This window comes from Tenrec ecaudatus, chromosome X (genome assembly GCF_050624435.1).
Source record: "Tenrec ecaudatus isolate mTenEca1 chromosome X, mTenEca1.hap1, whole genome shotgun sequence".
Lineage (NCBI taxonomy): Eukaryota > Metazoa > Chordata > Mammalia > Afrosoricida > Tenrecidae > Tenrec > Tenrec ecaudatus.
In genome coordinates, this window is record NC_134548.1 from 160490962 (window position 1) to 160508469 (window position 17508).

Below are 17508 nucleotides of genomic sequence, written 5' to 3' on the forward strand. Positions count from 1 at the left end.
GTCTATAATTCTCTACACCTGTGGGGTCTTTTCCCTGTTTGGGTATCAAAGTAATGCTGGCTTTGTAAAATGAGTTTGGGAGCTTGCCGTTCTTTTCTATGTTATGGAATACTTTGTGGAGGATCGGTGTCAGCTCTTCCCTGAATGTTTGGTAAAATTCTGCTGTGTAGCCATCTGGCCCTGGGACCTTTTTCCTTGGTAGGTTTTTGATGACACTCTCTATTTCTTCCTTCGCTTTGGATTTGTTGAGGTTCTTGATCTCTGTCTCAGATAATCTAGGGATAGATTGTTTTTCTAAATATTTATCCATGTCTTCCAGGTTTCTGAATTCATTAGAATACAAACCTTCATAGTACTTTGTGATTATCCTTTTTATCTCATTGGGGTCTGTTGTTATTGCCCCCGATTCATCCCTCATCCTGGCTATTGATGATTGTTCCTTTCTATCTTTGGTAAGCTTTGCCAGGGGAGTGTCAATTTTATTAATTCGTTCATAAAACCAGCTTCTAGTTGCGTTAATCCTTTGCATTGTTCTTTTGTCTTCCCACTGGTTTAACTCCGCCCTGATTTTTATTATTTCTTTTCTCTTGCTATTGGAGGGGTAGTTCTGTTGACTCTGTTCTAGTTGTTGGAGGTTTTGTGTTAACATATCTGTCATACGCCTTTCTTCTTTTTTCATGTATGCATTCAGTGATATCAAGCTACCTCTGATAACTGCCTTTGCAGTGTCCCATAAGTTTTGATATGTTGTATGCTCGTTCTCATTAGTTTCTAGAAATTTCCTGATATCCTCTCTGATCTGGAACTTAACCCATTCATGTCGCAGGAGATCGTTGTTTATTCTCCAATTGGTGGCCCTTGCTTTTCTGGGTGCCCTCCTATTAATCTCCAGCTTTATGGCATGGTGGTCTGAGAAAGACGTCTGTATAATATCTATGTGTTTGAATTTACTCAGGCTGGCCTTGTGCCCCAGCATGTGATCTATTCTTGAGAAAGATCCGTGTGGATTGGAGAAGAATGTGAAACCTTTTGCTTTTGGATGAAAGGCTCTATAGATGTCTATCAGGCCCTGTTGCCTAATTACATTGTTTAGCTCTCTGGCCTCTTTGCTGAGCTTCTTTCCCTGTGACCTGTCTTTCTCTGATAGTGGAGTGTTGAAGTCCCCCACTATTATTGTTGTTTCCGTGATTTCTTCTGTCATATTTTTAATAGTTTGTTTGACGAAATTTGCCGCACCATTATTAGGTGCGTAAATATTCAGTATGCTTATTGCTTCCTGGTTTACTGAGCCTTTGAGCATTATGTAATGTCCCTCTTTGTCTCTTTTTATGTTTTGGATCTTGAGATCCATTTTGTCGGAGATTAAGATAGCCACTCCTGCCTTCCTGGAGTTACCATTTGCTTGGTAAACTTTCTGCCAGCCCTTTATTCTCAGCATATGCTTGTCTGCTTGCTTAAGGTGTGTCTCTTGCAGGCAGCAGATTGATGGGTTATGTTTTCTAATCCAATCCTCCAGCCTCTTTCTTTTAACATATGAATTGAGCCCATTTGTATTCAAAGTGATTATTACAATCTCTGGCTTCATGGTTGCCATATTCTGTTTTGTGTTTTGGGTCTTTGCCTATCTTCCTTCATATCAGTGTACTGCGTTTGAGTGGAGGGTTTCTATCCTGTCCTCTTTTCCATCTGAGACCGTGTTGTCCTGGTACGTGTTGCTGGCATGTTGGCTTCTAGATGGAGATGGGCTATATGGTGGTCTCCTGGTGGTTCTAGTTGGAGCTTGATCTTCTGGCCATAGTGAGTCAGCCAGTATGTTCTGCAGGGTCGGGTGACTTGCAGTATATTTTTTGAGTCCTTCCTTGTCCTGGAAGACCCTTATCTTACCCTCTATCTTAATGGATAACTTGGCAGGGTATAGGATTCTGGGGGAGGCATTTTTATCTTTCAGTTTTTGGAAGATGTTGCTCCATTCTCTCCTCTTCTTCATGGTTTCTGCTGATAAGTCTGAGCATAATCTTACCTGCGCTCCGTTGTATGTGACTGTCTTCCTTTCTCTTGATGCTCGTAGAATTTTCTCTTTTTCCTCTAAGTTGGATAATTTTACAATTATATGCCTTGGCGTGTTCTTCTTGGTGTTTAGCTTAGCCGGCGTCCTCTCTGCTTCCTGCATGAGAGTCGGATTCTCCTTTGTTAGGTTGGGGAAATTTTCTTCCAGGAATTCCTTTGCTATCTTGGCGGTCGATTTGTGTGTTATGTTGTGTTCCGGTAGACCGATTATTCGAATATTATTCCTCTTCATAGCATCTGTCATTGATCTCAGGCTGTCTTCTGTTTCTTTAATTTTCCTATCTGATTGTTTTTCTCGCTTGCTTCGTTTGGTTTGAGCGTCCTCGAGTTCACTGATACGGTTCTCAGCCTCCTCAAGCCTAGATATAGCTTCTGTGACCTTTTGTGTGGCCTCTGCTACCTCCTCTGTTAGTTTCTGCAGTTCCTTTTGGTGGATAGTATTCATCCCCTCTATTGTGGACTTCATCCCCTCTATTGTGCATTTCATCCCTTCCATCGTTGCATCCTTATTTTGGTTTGCTTCTCTTAGCTCCTGTATTACTGCAAGCAGAGTTCTGAAGATTTCCTTTTGTGGCTGATCTATATCTGTTTCTTCTATGAGTGACGTTAGGTCTGTTAAAGTGCCTCGTTTCTCTGATTTTTTTGTTGGGAGTGATGTGGTCTGTTGATTTTTCCTTGATCCTTTAATAGGCCCCATGTTTCTGGGAGACAGGAGTAACCTTATTGTGTGGAGGCTAAGGCCACTGTGCCGTCTCCTGGGGTGGCTGGGGCGGGCTGCGGCAGGCTTAGGGCTGGCACTGGGGACCCAACAGGGCCCCAGGTGGTGAGAGCTGGCTGGAGCTCACTGACGGCTCCTCAGGGACTGCAAAGCCGAGACCCAGGCTCCGCTGCAGGTGGAATGTTTGATCTGCCCGGGCTGTGAGCGGGCGCGGGGAGGCCCCTTGGATAGCTGCGCAGGCAGCTGCGGGACACTGCAGGGAACAATGGTGTTCGCTCTCCGCCCTTTTGGCGCGAAACCGCAGGGGGTAATGGCGCCGGCAAAGGAGGTTTGGCGCGAAACCGCAGGGGGCAATGGCACCCTTCCTCTGCTCAGGCTCAGAATCGCGGCCGCCGGGGTCCCCGCAGCACCCTGGGGAGGGCACCTACTCTTGTGCCTTGCGCAGGGAGGGGCCCTTGGTGGGCAGACTCAGCAGCGCGGGGCGCGGTGCTCCGCGGAAGCTCAGGGTCCGGGACAGGCGCGGGTTGGGCTATGGCTCCTGTTGGCGGGAAGTGCTCAGCGCAGGGTCCCCGCCAGGAGTGGAGCTGGCGCTAGGCTGCCAGGGGCTGGCGGGGGCGGGCGGGGGTGGGAGGCCAGCGCACGGAGGGCAGGTGGAGAGGTCCGCAGCAGCGGTGCGGGTGGATGGTCCCCCGTGGGGGTCGCCAGACAACCCGCGGGTCCGCTCCCCTGAGCTTGGATGAATGGAGGGAGGGACGTGGGCCGAGGGCAGATCGCTGCCCTGCGGGGAGAGGGGAACTGCGGGAGAGGAAAGCTTCTCTCCCAGTGGGGATCCGCGAGTGGGGAGTGGGGATTGGCCCGCTGGGGTAGGCAGGGCAAGCAAGCGGCTCTGGGCTGGCGTCCGGTTTGGGGATGGAGCCTAAGCCGGTCGCCAGTGAGCTCACGGCAGCTTAGTGGCCAGAGATGTCCCACTAGTCCGGTCCTCTTTCACCTAGACCCCTGCTCAGGACAAATACGTGGGGTAGGACTGGGGTGCTGTCCCAGGGGGATATTTCACTCACCAGACTCTTACTATTCAGCTACCTGGTCGCCAATCCCGCTTTGTTTGGAGGAGCTCTCAGAGTACGTGGGTGTCCCTGTTGGCCGTCTTCCCCAGCCCCGCTTTCGAAATCTTTGAATTTTTAATGAAAACTCCCATTAGCACAGAAGGATCGGAGTGTTATTAAGCTAATAAAACAGATCTCCATTGGACCTAACTGGGAAAAATAGAGAAATTAACATAAGAAATATAAAGCTAATTAATTCCTGGCTTGACACAGTTAAGGATCGTTTAGATTAGACACAGGGGGGGAAAGGGAGGTATCTGGGTTTTTAGAAAAATAATAAAATAAGCCTACATACCAATATGCATTTTAAACAAACATGACAGAATGGGGGCATTATGATTTAGATACCTTGAGCATACTTGGAACGATAAATTTTGGAGACTTCTTAAAATGGCCTGAAGATCTCCTAGTGAGTGTCATAGGGAAGAGATAATAGGGGGCAGTTGGCTTTCAGAATCAAGAGTGAAACCACTGCAAGACAACTAGGCCCTAGAGAGTCCTCTCATCTAGTCCCTAAAGAGTTTGGGCTTTATCCCAGCAGAGGGAAGAGTCTTTTCTATTGCAATTGGCCTGAATAGTAGGTAATGATTATTATAACTATGGCTTCTCCATTCTTGTCAAGGTATCTTAGAATGGATGGACGTCTTTGCATTACAGTCCTGGCAAAGACTATTGACTCCACCTGGAACTGCTAGAAGCACAAGCAAATGTGCCTCAGAAGAAGCAAAGCCAGAAGCCTCTTTGTCAGTGAGGATGCCGATACCTTCTCTTACATAATTTGGTCATGGTATCAAGAGAGACCAGTTCCTGAAGAAAGACATCATGCTTGGTAAAGTGGAGGCTCAAGGAAAAAGAGGAAGATTCTCAATATGAGATGAATCGATACCATAGTTGCAACCACTGGTTCACCAATTTTGAGGCACAGGACTGGGCAGTGTTTGGTTCTGTGTTGTGTTTGTTCATAAAAGTGTTTGTCCTTCAAAAAAAGAGAAGGGATTGTCCTTCAAAACCATTCATTCTAATGAGGGCATAAGAAGGGGCCAGATATTTTCGTATCCACTTCTGGCACTTGAAGATGTGGCACTCAGTCTTGACTGACTGGTCTTGACCAGTCTTGACGAGGCTTGACTTTGCAAAACGCAGGACCTCCTGTCCAAGCAGGTCTGGGTAGTAGTCAGTCACTATCAGTGAAGAACCTAGGATCCAGTGCTTTATACATTGCTGGGCCCGTATCCTTTTCTCAACCAAAAGACCAAACCCACTGCCATCCAGTGGATTCCATCTCAGAGTGATAGAGTAGAACTGCCCCCATAGGGGTTCCAAGGCTGCACATATTCATGGAAACAAACTGCCCCGTCTTTCTCCCACAGAGAGGGGTATGATTTCCAATGAGAAACCTTTCGGTTATCATTCTGGTGCTTAACCCACCATGCGATCAGTATTCCTCTTCTCTCTACCTGGTTGGAAATAAAATTTCATATTTATATGATCAGATCAACCAATGCAACAACTTTCTACCATAGGAAAAGAAATCATTAACCGTATAGAAACATTTGCAAAAGGGGGGTAGCGTCATATGTGTCAGTGTCAGCTCAGCACCCCATATGCAGTGTTATTCTGAAAGTATTCCACTAGGGTTCCATTTTATATGTGCCTGGGTGTGTTCCAACAAAATATGTGTGGACATGTTCCTATGATCGGGATTGATAGATCAAGTGGAGTCACAAATGTGCTAGACCTGGAAATTCTAAATCACAACGTTGCACCATCTCCTTATCTTGCAAATCACGCAATACTATTAGAGAAAGTTGACTTGTACAAAGTAACTGAATCTCTTTCAGGGTCCCCAGTATGGAACAGGTTGTGCTAAAGCACTACTATCTAACATTTCCAACTCCATTTATTTCTCAAAATTCTAATCATTTTCTAACTGAACATGTATTCACAAGGCCTCAGGAAAGCTCACTGTTAGAGCTTTTGTGTATGGGTTTCTCATAGAAATTTAAATAATGATATACGTGCACTAAGTTGCAAAGATTTCAGATTGTACAGAAAGATCCCAAGCAAATCCCAATCCCTTGTTCAAATTAAATCCCTGAACACTTTCAGTCTATTCTTTCTGTGGTTTAATGCATAATTAGTCAAATCATGTGTATTCAAAATAGATGTGTTTTATTGAAATTCATTCTAAAATACACACTACAGAAAAGAAGCCATCTTTAAATCACAAAGAAGACGCATAGCAGAAGACCTCTGTGACCCTAAAAGATTAAGTTGATATCAATCATAATCTAGCTTCAATTAGACAAACTGGAGAAGCTGAGCAATTTGGCTGAATATACTTTTGTTTGCTTTTAACGCTGGCTAACTAATATTCAGTTATTGTGGAGAAATTGTAATACATATATACTACCAACAATAAAATAAAATAACCCCTAGTACCATTACCTGCTATCACCCATTTGGATCTCTCCTCTCTTCTCTCTTTCTATGCCCACAAAGACATTTACTGAGGCAGTAACTGAATTTAATCCCTTAGAGGTAGCTCCTTCTGGCAAGGTGCTGTCTTTGACTAAGTAGATACCCAACTAGGCATTTGGAGAGTTGACGTATAAGACTCCTAACATGGGATTTAAGGCAGGAAATAAAGTAAACTAAATAAGGAAGAGGTCCTCAGGGGGTGGGGGAGTTAAAAAGGAAAGACATGGGTCCCATAGAGGAGACTGCACAGAGTGTTGGTAGAGCAGCCTGGCCCAAGGGTGATGCCTTGAGGAAAGTGAGCTGCGAGAACCATCCTGTGGGAGGATCACCGGAGCAATGGGAAAAACAGCGCTGTCCAATAGCTTCCTCCGTGCTCACCCAAGTCATCAGTAACACGCCAACAACAGTTGTAGGTGGCACAATGAATAGCACTGTAGGTGGACATGTCTGACCTCCCCTGGCTACTCAATTGCTCCATCCTTCTTTGTCTATTCTGACACCCACTGGTCATCCTATAGCAGGCTACAGCTAGGTTGGGTTCAATAGTTTGTGGCAATGGCCCTATAGCACTTGCAGACAATAGTCACAATAGGATATGCAAACAATAAAGATGCAGTCTTACACTCACTGGCGTAAACTATCAAGGGAGCAGGGGGTGAGCGGGGAGGGGGGGAGGGGGAAAAAAGGGAAACCGAGCTGATTCCAGGAACCCAAGTGGAAGGTGAATTATGAGAATGAGGAGTGCAACGAATGTATAAGGGTGCTTTGCTCAATTGATGTATGTACAGACTGTGATAAGATCTTTATGAGCCCCAATAAAAAGATTTATTAATTAAAAAAAATAAATAAAGATGCAGTCATTGGTCTCCTCAGGCAGCAGCCAAATTTCTCTCCGGTCCTTTTCCTACATGGGCCACAAAGGGGGCCTGCCTGTCACTCTGACCCATAGTCCCACAGTCTGGGGCCAGATAAGGGGACAGTACCCCATTGTCTCAAGGTTTCTCCTCTGGATCTCAGTGTCAGAGCCTGTGATGCATCTGGTCTCAGAGGCCTCCCCCACTTCAGACAGAGTTCTTGAACAGGTTCTTTCAAGGTCCTCAGGGTTTCTCTCTTCTCCTTCAAAGCAGGCTCCTCCTGCCGACCAAGCAGGTGATAAGAAACACTGAACAATTCTCTCTATCAGTGTTGCACACACCCTGTTGGCATGCCCCCCACCACATTTGGTGGGCATGACAGAGACTTGGCAGAGAGCCATATTAAGGAATTTCACTCCACCACAGGGGAGGATACATGTTGCATGGGAACAGGGGTACCCAGAGAGGTGAAAAAAAAAGTAAGGGTTTAAAAGAATCAAGAACTCAAACCAGAAGTAACTATGAGAAGGTAAGTTGTCAGGAAATGATGTTAATGTTGGGGAGCCACAGGTTGTGAGGTGGGACACCAACACATTTTCTTCACATTTCAACTGTCTGACTAATTTTACTTCAGCGCAGATCTTTCTGTCTTTCTCTACTTAAATATAATTTTACAAACCATTTTAAAACATGCAGTACATATTATAACATGCTTTTTTGTTTGCACTTAAAAATAAGTAGTTTATATGGTTTTGAATGCCCTTGTGGGTCAACAATGTAAATAATTGACACAACTTTCTAGTTTTCAATTTTTCTTAATGAAGAATTCTGCCGCACAACATGTGCTTGTTAGTGACAACAGCCGAATTACTATAAAAGTGGGAACCATCTAGAAGACGGAAGCATCATATCAGAGACAAGATGAACAAGGTAAGCATGGTCCTGGTGTTCTTTCCCACAGGACTAAAAACCCAGTTACAGAGTTGAGTGGAAAGTGGGGATGATCACTGAGCAGCACCTTCTCAAATCGCCATGCCCACTGTGGGAGTCAATGCCAGGCCCACAGGGCCAGGGTGATCAGTTTTCTACTTTCTTCCCCACCCAGGGATGATACACTAAGATTGCAGGGCAGGCAATTCTGGGAGGGGTACATCTTCAGGAGAACTTCGTGCTGCTGTCACACATGGGGAGAAATGTGAGGTACTATTCACAGGAGCCTGATGGCATAGTGGTTACATATTGGGCTGTGAATCCACAAGGCCAGCAGTTTGAAACCACTTGCTGCTCTACGAGAGAAAGGTGGGACTTTCTACTCCTGTAAAGAGCTACAGCCTCAGAAACCCACAGGGGCAATTTCTACCCTGTCCTATAGGGTTGTTGTGAGTCAGAGCCAACCCAAAAGCAGTGATTCTTTTTTGGGGGAAGGGGATCCACATAAAAAAATGTGTCCTAGTGATGTACCCATTGGCCTGTTAACCACAAGGTCAGCAGTTTGCATCCACCATCTGCTATGTTGGATAACTATAAGACTTTCTACTCCCATAAACGGTTATGGTTTTGGAAATCCACAAGGCTTGTGGTAGTTACATAATCTGTTGTCAATTTGAGACTTAAGAGTGAAGGGGTGGAGTTTAGCTTGTCAGTCAGGTCGCAGCTTGATGCCCTCATTTAGAGGTGCTAAGGGGATAAGTAGCTCGCTGGACGTGGGACACAAGTTCACTCCCTGTGAGACATGCTTGCTGACAAGACACATGCAGCTACACTAGAGCCCTGGAACTGAAGGAACCTTGTGGAGACCCCTACTAGCATTGAGATGCCTCGACTGCTGCTGTAGCTATAAGACTTTCCACCCACTGGCCTGTTATCTTCCTGCATTTGGCCTCATTGCATTTGTTTCATGAATCTGAAGAGGAATTTATACATTGGTATTGGACATATGAGCTGATATTAGACTTATGGACTTGATCTGAACTGGGTTGGGACATTTTCTCAATATTCAATTGCTCTTGCGTATAAAGCTCTTTCTTGTATACATATGATTCTCCCTGGATTTGTTTCTCTAGTCTACCCAGACTAACCCAAGGCCAATCTGAAAAGTAGAAGACTCTGGAAAATTCTACCGGATCCTAGACCATGGAGGCTCCATCCAGGATTCTCAGAGGAGAAAAATGAAACAAATGAAGGAGAAGCAATAAAGAAATAATAGGAGAGGAAAAACCAATAAAACTCACTGAGCTCAAGCTAATTAAGTTTTAGTGAGTTAAATCTTCTCTAGATTGGGGGGAGGGGGAGGGGTGTAAAATACAGGTTGTTCATTCATGCTGTTAAAAGGAATACATAGCGTAGCCAGTCTTTTTCCTTTGACATTTGCCAAATAGCAAAGAGGAAATCAGCATATTTCCCTTGGGCAAAGGGACAGGAAGCTGAAAATATCAGCTGGCACTTGGAAGGACAATTAGAGTGTTTCCTTGGATGAGGTGTAATAAGGAAGATAAAGAAAAGTCTGAGAGAAGGATGAAAGCATGAATGGGCCTGCTGATTCCGTGCCAAAGGTAAATATGTCTGAGGATCACCATTCACCTCCAGGCAGACGACTTGAATTGCAGCCCCTTCCTAAGAAAAATAGTCTTACAAAAGCCAACTTGCCCAAACCAAGCCAACAAAATGACAACAGATGCCATAGAAATTTTCACTATATGCATATCTGTACAATGATGGTACTTGAGGTCGCCACAAACCATCAGCCTTATTCTCCCATATAAATGCTCATTTTCTGGCCCCTGCTTTTGTGAGTTCTATAGCAGTTGTCATGTTGTTGGTATTAGATGCCTTCTAGCTGGTTCTGATGCATAGTGTCTAGCTGGTTCTGATGCATAGTGATCCTATGTACAATGGAATGAAACACTGCCTGATCCTGTACTATCCTGAAAATTACTGCTGTGTTTGAGCACATTGCTGCAGCCACTCTGTCAGTCCATCTCATTGAAAATTTTCTTCATTTTCACTGATCCTGTCCTGTACCTAGCATCATGTCCTTCTCAAGGGACTGCTCCCTCCTGAAAACATGTGCGACATATGTGAGGAAACATTTCACCTTGGTCACTTCCAAGGAGTATTCTAGCTATACTTCTTTCAAGAGAGATTCGTTTGATCTTGTAGCAGTCCATTGTACTGTCAGATTGATTCCTCTTTGGTTTTCCTTATTCAATGCACAACTTTCTCATGCATATGAGGCAATTGAAAATACCATGGCTTGGGTTAGTTACAGCTGAGCCTTAAAGTAACATCCTTTCTCTTAAAAACTTTAAAGAGGTCTTTTGTGGCAGATGTTTCCACTGCAATATGGGATTTGATTTATTTACTGCTGCTTCCATAAGAATAGTTTGTGAATCCCAGCACAGTAAAAGCCTTGACAGCATCAATCTTTTCTCCATTTATCATGATCCTGTCTACTGGTCCAGTTGTGAGGAGTTTTGTTGCCTTTGCATAGAGTTGCAATCCACACTGAAGACTATAGTCTTCGATTTTCATCAATAAGAGCCTCCAGACATCTTCCCTTTCAGCAAGCATGATTGGGTCATCTGCATATGGCAGATTGTTAATGAGTCGCTGATCCTGATGCCACATTCTTCTTCATGTAGTCTAGCTTCTCAGATCATTTGCTCAGCATAGACATTGAATAAACATGGTGAAAAGATGCAACCCCAAAATAAGGTTTCAGGACAATGACAGTAAGATAAGGGAAGAGAACATGGAGGAATAAAGTCTTAATTACTGCACATCATATTATTTTGACAGTTGGAGAAAACCTTTTACAGGTAAGTTATCAACAAAGAAAAGGCAAATAAACAATTTTGTACAAGAAAATTAACACATTCTGTCCAATGTCTCTACTTTGCTGTCATCATTTGTAGTAATTCTTCATAGTTCACCTGACCATCACCATCAATATCTGCTTCCCTGTTCATTTCATCAACCTCTTCATCTGTTAACTTCTCTCCAAGGTTTGTCATCACGTGACGAAGTTCTGCTGCTTTAATATACAGCATACCATCCTTATCGAGCGCATGGAACACTTCTCTAATTTCTTCTTCACTCTCTGTGTCCTTCATTTTTCTTGCCATCATTGTCAGAAATTCTTGGATGTCGATTGTACCATCACCATCAGCATCTACTTCATTAATCATGTCTTGCAATTCTGCTCCTGTGGGATTCTTTCTGCCCAAGAGTGCTCATGATGGTTCCCAATTCCTTTGTGGTTATACTTCATCACCATCCTTGTCAAATAGTGAAACAGCTTCCTTGAATTCTGCAATCTGCTCTTCAGTCAGTTAGTCAGGCATGCTGCAAGCCCTACTGGCCGCAGAGACGGGTTCGCACAACCACTCGGCTCCCTAGCTCCACTCAGACTAATCCCCTTTTCTGATTTTAAAAGCAACAGTATCACCTTGCTTTCTTCAAATGACTGCATCTTGGTCTAGGTACTGATTCAGTATAAGTAAAATTACGTGTTCTGGAATTCCCATTTTTCTCAATGTTATCTCTAATGTGTTATGAGTCACACAGTCTATATCTTTGCATAATCATCTCTGTCACTTCATCATTTCTTCCATTCACTTTAGCTACTCTACATTCAGGGGCAAGCTTCAGAGTCATCATTACATCCATTTTGTTCTTGCTTTCCTGTCTTTTAAATGACTTTTTGCTTTCTTCATGTATGATGCTTGTCCTTGATGTCATCCCACAGTTCATCAAATCTTCTGTCATTAGTGTTCAATGAAGTAAAACCTGTTCCTGAGACGTTCTTTATATTTGACAGGGGTTATACTTTAGGCAATATTTTGACTCTCATAGATTTATTTTTTATTTTCCGGGCTCAACTTGAACTCACATATGAGCAATTGATAGCATGTTCCACAGCTGGACTGTGGCCTCGCTTTGGCTGATTGTATTGAACTTCCCTATCATTGCTTCCCACAGATATAGCCTATTTGATTCCTATATATTTCATCTGGTTAGGTCCATGTGCACAGCTGCCATTTGCTGTTGAATAGAAATATTAAAGAAGTCATTGGTCTTGCAAAATTTTATCAGGCAAAATCCAGCATCATTTCTGTCACCCAGGCCATAATTTCCAACTACTGATCCTACCTGCTTCCAACTTTTGCATTCTGGTCACCAATAATAATCAATGAATACTGATTCCACGTTTGATCCATTTCAGACTGAAGAAGTAGAGAGTATTCTTCAATTTCTTCATCCCTATCTGCAGTGGTTGGTGGGTAAATTAGAATAATAACTGTATTAACTGGTCTTTCTTGTACATATCTATCTATATATAATCCTATTAGGCATAGAATTGTATTTCAAGGCAGATCAGGAAATGTCCTTTTTGATGATGAATGTGATGCCATGCCTCGTGAATGGTTTTCCATGACTTCAGAAGTAGACCAACCTTTCCTAAGCTCTACTCAAATTTGTCTACCATGGCGGTATTGAAATACTGGTGACATAATTTCAGCCTCGTGGCAATATGCAAGACACAGTAGAGTCTGAGAAATGAGAGCTGGATTTGTCCTGTAATAAATATCTAAATCTTAATTAAATAAAATTCATCACATATTAAATGACTTCTTACTGTGTGCCAAACAAGAGCACAGATTTTGTATTTCATACTCCCTTTTCCATGTGGAAATCAACAACAGGCTGATCTTGAAAGAGTACAAAGTGTCATTAAATCCCCACAGGAAGTCAAATCATGTGAGTAGAATCACAATAGTAGCACATTAGTTATCATTTTTGTGAAAGCTATTTAAACACGTAGTTCCTCTAGACACTACTCATGAAAAATGATGAGAAAACCTTTTAAAATCTTCAATTTGAGAGAATAATTTTACAGAATATCATATTTACACTGTAGATGTCAACCTCTCAAAACAAAACACAGCTCACTGCCATTGCATCGATTCCAACTCATAGCAGCCCCATAGGACAGAATAGAACTACCCTGTGTGTTTCCAAGACTGTAACTCTTTACACTAGTGGAAAGCCTTATCTTTTTCCCACGGAGCAGCTGGTGAATTTGAACTTCTGACCTTGTGCTTTGCAGGTCAACACACACCCTACTGCACCACCAGGGCTTTTTGATGTCAACCAACGGTTCCTTATCATTCTAAAACTGAGTGAGGTTGGCTTAAGGTCCCATTCTACAACCCACTGGAGTTCTACACTTCCCCAAGAACCTATGCTTTTTAAAATTATGGAGTTGAAGTTATAGGAGGGCTGCCATAATAAAACACAGCAAAGGTGATGGCTTAAAACAGTTCTGGAGGCCAAACCATCTAAAACCAAGCTGTTGGTAGGGACATGCTTTTCATGAAGGCTCTAGGGCAGTGGTTCTCTATATGTTGGTCGTGACCCCTTTGGGGGTCAAACGACCCTTTCAAGGGGTTTCCTAATTCAGAACAGTAGCAAAATGACAGTGATGAGGTAGCAATGAAAATAATTTTATGGTTGGGGGTCACTACAGCATGAGGAACTGTATTAAAGGGCCATGACATTAGGAAGGTTGAAAACCACTGCTCTAAGGAAAGATCTCTCCTGTTCCTTCCTAGTTCCTGGTGCTTGCTAGCAATCTTTCTTTTTACTTGGCTTGTACATGTAAATGAATTACTCCAAGACCTGCCTCCCTTATCTCAGGGTATTATCCCTGTGTCTGCCTTCCCCAAATTCCGCTCTCCTATCAGGATGCCAGTCACTAGATCTAGAATTCCCTCTCTTCCAGTCTGACCTCATCCTTACTTGATTGTATCTGCAAAGACCCTATTTGCAAGAAAGTTCATACTTTGGGTGGACATGGATTTCGGGGGGACATTATTTCACCCTGTATAAGGGACAATGGGGCTGCCTCCAATTACCATGGTGACCAAATATTCTTAGGCCCTGCTGTATTACATCAGTTATGCTAGTTCATGGTCCTAGAGACACAGTTACTGTTCTCTTATGGTGACAAGATATCTGGGAAGCAGTGTCTTCCCTCATAAAGAGAATGAGTGTGTCACACAAAGCTTTTCTTTGTGTGTGTGTGTGTGTATGTGTGTGTGGCATGTGCCCCTCATCTTCCTCCCCACCTACCCAATAATTCTGCTAATGATTCATAATTTTTAATGTTAGCTGATGGGATCCTCCCCTCATTAAATACAGAATACCAAGAAATACATTTATTAGAAAATTATTAATGCGACAAAGATGAGGAAGATTCCAAGATAGCAAATGTTTGTGGACAAGTGATTCCAACTTGAGTCTTCCTACCAGGGTTGAAAATAATTGAAAATAAAACATAGTTGATACTGCTGATTGCGTCTTGTTTGGCCAAGAGCCTAATTTGAACTCCTGGTCTACAGGTCTGTGAAATAATACATTTCTGCTCAAAGATACTGTGACAATTACATAATTTCATGTCACTTTGATAAATAGGTCAATGGTGGAGTCTAGCCTGTCAATCAGGTCACAGCCTGGTGATGCCTCCTTGTGGGAGTGGCTTTCTCATGAGGATTCTGGGAACTTCCTCACTTTCTCTCAGGCAATGGGCCACACACTCTCTCTCTCTGCTTCACCTTCCTATTGACAAGCCACATGGAGCCATGCTGACGCCGGCCAGAGCCCTGGAGATGCGTTCACTGCCATTGTATCCACAAGACTTTACCCCCACCAGCCTGTGATCTTCCTGCCTTCTGCATCCTTGCATGTGACTGTGCGAGTCTGAAGAGTGCTTTTATGGGCTATATCCGACTTGTGGGCTAATATTGAACTTATGGACTTGATCTTGACTGTGCTGTGATGTTTTCTTAATATACAATTACTCTTTGATATAAAGTTCTTTCTTATACATATATGAGTGTCCTTGGATTTGTTTCTATAGTCAATCTGGTCTAACACAGGTAACCATCTGTGTGGTATTTGCTTATAGTATTCCTAGGAAACTAAGCCAGACACTTCCCACCCCGCTCCCAGGTTTCGGTTCTTTGCAAAAACTCACCCATTAAGTGTCTACCTTTAATTCAAACAGAGCTATGAATGTGGTGGAGCGTACATGGGGCAAAGTTATGAAAGCTTCTTAGATATAATCAAATACCTTGAGGGAATGAGTTGCTGAGTCTAGGGAATCAGGAGCATGGTTTTGGAGGATACTTAATTCAATTGGCATCCCATAGTCTACAAAGACAATGTTACTCAGTCTACTGAGGTGCATAGTGTGTGACTGGGGACTTAAGAGTTTGTGCTCGGCCAGGCCATCTAAGGTGCAACTAGTAGTTTCTTCCTCTCAAGAGGAAAGTATCAAATTTCAAGACAAATGGAAACAATTGCTCCAGTGGATTCATGACTTTGTGAACATCAGTCTCTACAACTAGACGAACTAGATGGTGCCTGGTACCACTACCAGCTAATCTGAAATGGATAATATCAGAAGGCCTTAGATAGAGTGGGGGGAAAAGGTGTGACAAAACCCAAAATCATTAAAGAGACCAGGCTTGCTGCTCAGATAGAGACTGTTGCTGTATGTCAGCCAAACTGTAGGTAGGTCGGTAAGGACAACAGTAAACAATAACAGGAATGGAGGATGCATACCTTAGACCTGGGGGTGACACACTGCTGCTCTGCAGTCACATGAAGCCGTTTTCATACGTGTATTTGGCTCTGAAGTAAGATTTTTAAAAAATAAAGGATACGATTTAAATAATGTTGATTTCATTTGTTTAGAACAAACAGATGTATGGATCTTGAATAATTTTTAAATTGTTGTGAGGGACAGCATTGGCCTTACACAAATCTATCACTTGAGATCAAGGGGGCAACATTTGCCCTGGGACAACGTTCTGAAGGGTGGGGCGAGAAGGAGGAGTGGAGGCCGGTCCATGGGGAGGATAGGGACTCAGCTGTGTTGCACTAAGAGGATAGCAACGAGGGAGCTGAAACAGAATGTGTATGAATTGTTGAATGGAAAACTGATGGTCTGCTCGGTAAACTTTCACCCAATTCACAATAAAACGTTAACCCTCCCCCCTCCACCCCACCCCACAAACCCCTCACCCATTACTTTGGGTCACTTCTCTTCATGAAAGGAGGAGAAAGAGGCCAGAGAGCTGGCAGTCTTCCACGAACCGAACTCCTGCTGCCCAGGAGTGGGAAAGGAAGTAGTCTTCCCCCACAGCATCTTGATTTCCAATGGGTAAAAACAAAACAAAACCACTTACTTTAATGCGCAATTTCCATGCCGACTTTAACACTTGGTGTCCAATCCATTGGCAGATCTGGGGAAGCACAGTTTAGACTTATGTGGGTCTTATCCTCAGGACAAGTGGCTAAGACCTTGCATTTGAGGTTGTACAGAAAATTCCCCTGACTTTTAATCAGACCTAGGGGCAGTGAATGGGATATTTGGGTGACAAATAAAAATGCTTTCATTTTACTGATTTTGATTTTTTGAATGATTTCCGTGGTCTGTTTAAGAGGACTCTTCTTGCCCTCCCTCCTACCCATGTGGGGCTTCAATAAGATGCCTGATTAGATATCAAGAATGTAGTTGCATTGTGTAATGGAGATTAAAGGCAGTAGGCCTGTTGCGTAATGCAGCCAGCTGAGGAAAACACTGTGGGTATTCATGACATGTCCTTCCAGGCCCAGACCCGCTCTTGCCCTGCTCTGCTGGTCTCTGCACGGACACTTTGGATTATCCCAGGAGTCATTTGGGACCACGTCCAGTGCTTCACCCAGAGACTCTCAGCCCCTCCCCTGGCTTCCTGCCTATTCCAATCCACAACAGGCAAAAGAACAGAGCGGAATTTCCCTCATTAGATTTAGCGATACCGTCATCTTTCTGGAAGCAGACCTGCCTCTTCTTTCTCCCACACAGAAAATGGTGGGTTCAAACCACCAACCTTTCCATTAGCAGCCGAGCATGTAACCAATGTGCCACCTGGGGACCACTTCCTGTCCTACTTGCTCTAAATCTGGTCATCAGCACCACGTGTGAAGTCCACAGGCAATAAACTGCCCCATTTCCTCTGCACCCTGACTTTCTGAGTTCAAAAATAGCTTGGCTTCCACTTCAATTCTGGATGAGCCATTTGGTTTCATATATATATATATATATATTCCTATGATTAATCCACATCCATGTAGCTAAGAAGCTGATACGCTGCAGAGTCCTAAGTAGCCGCCTTTGTCTCGAGGCCCCACCTGACCCTGTACTCTAATCAAACAGCCAGGATAGTCTCTGTCCCCG

General features: G+C 43.6%; 1 pseudogene; it reads right to left on the bottom strand.

Annotated features, from left to right (window-relative positions):
- Window positions 1-11113: 11113 nt before the first annotated feature.
- On the bottom strand, window positions 11114-11566 carry LOC142434852 (calmodulin-like; annotated as a pseudogene).
- Between the last annotated feature and the right edge of the window lie 5942 nt (window positions 11567-17508).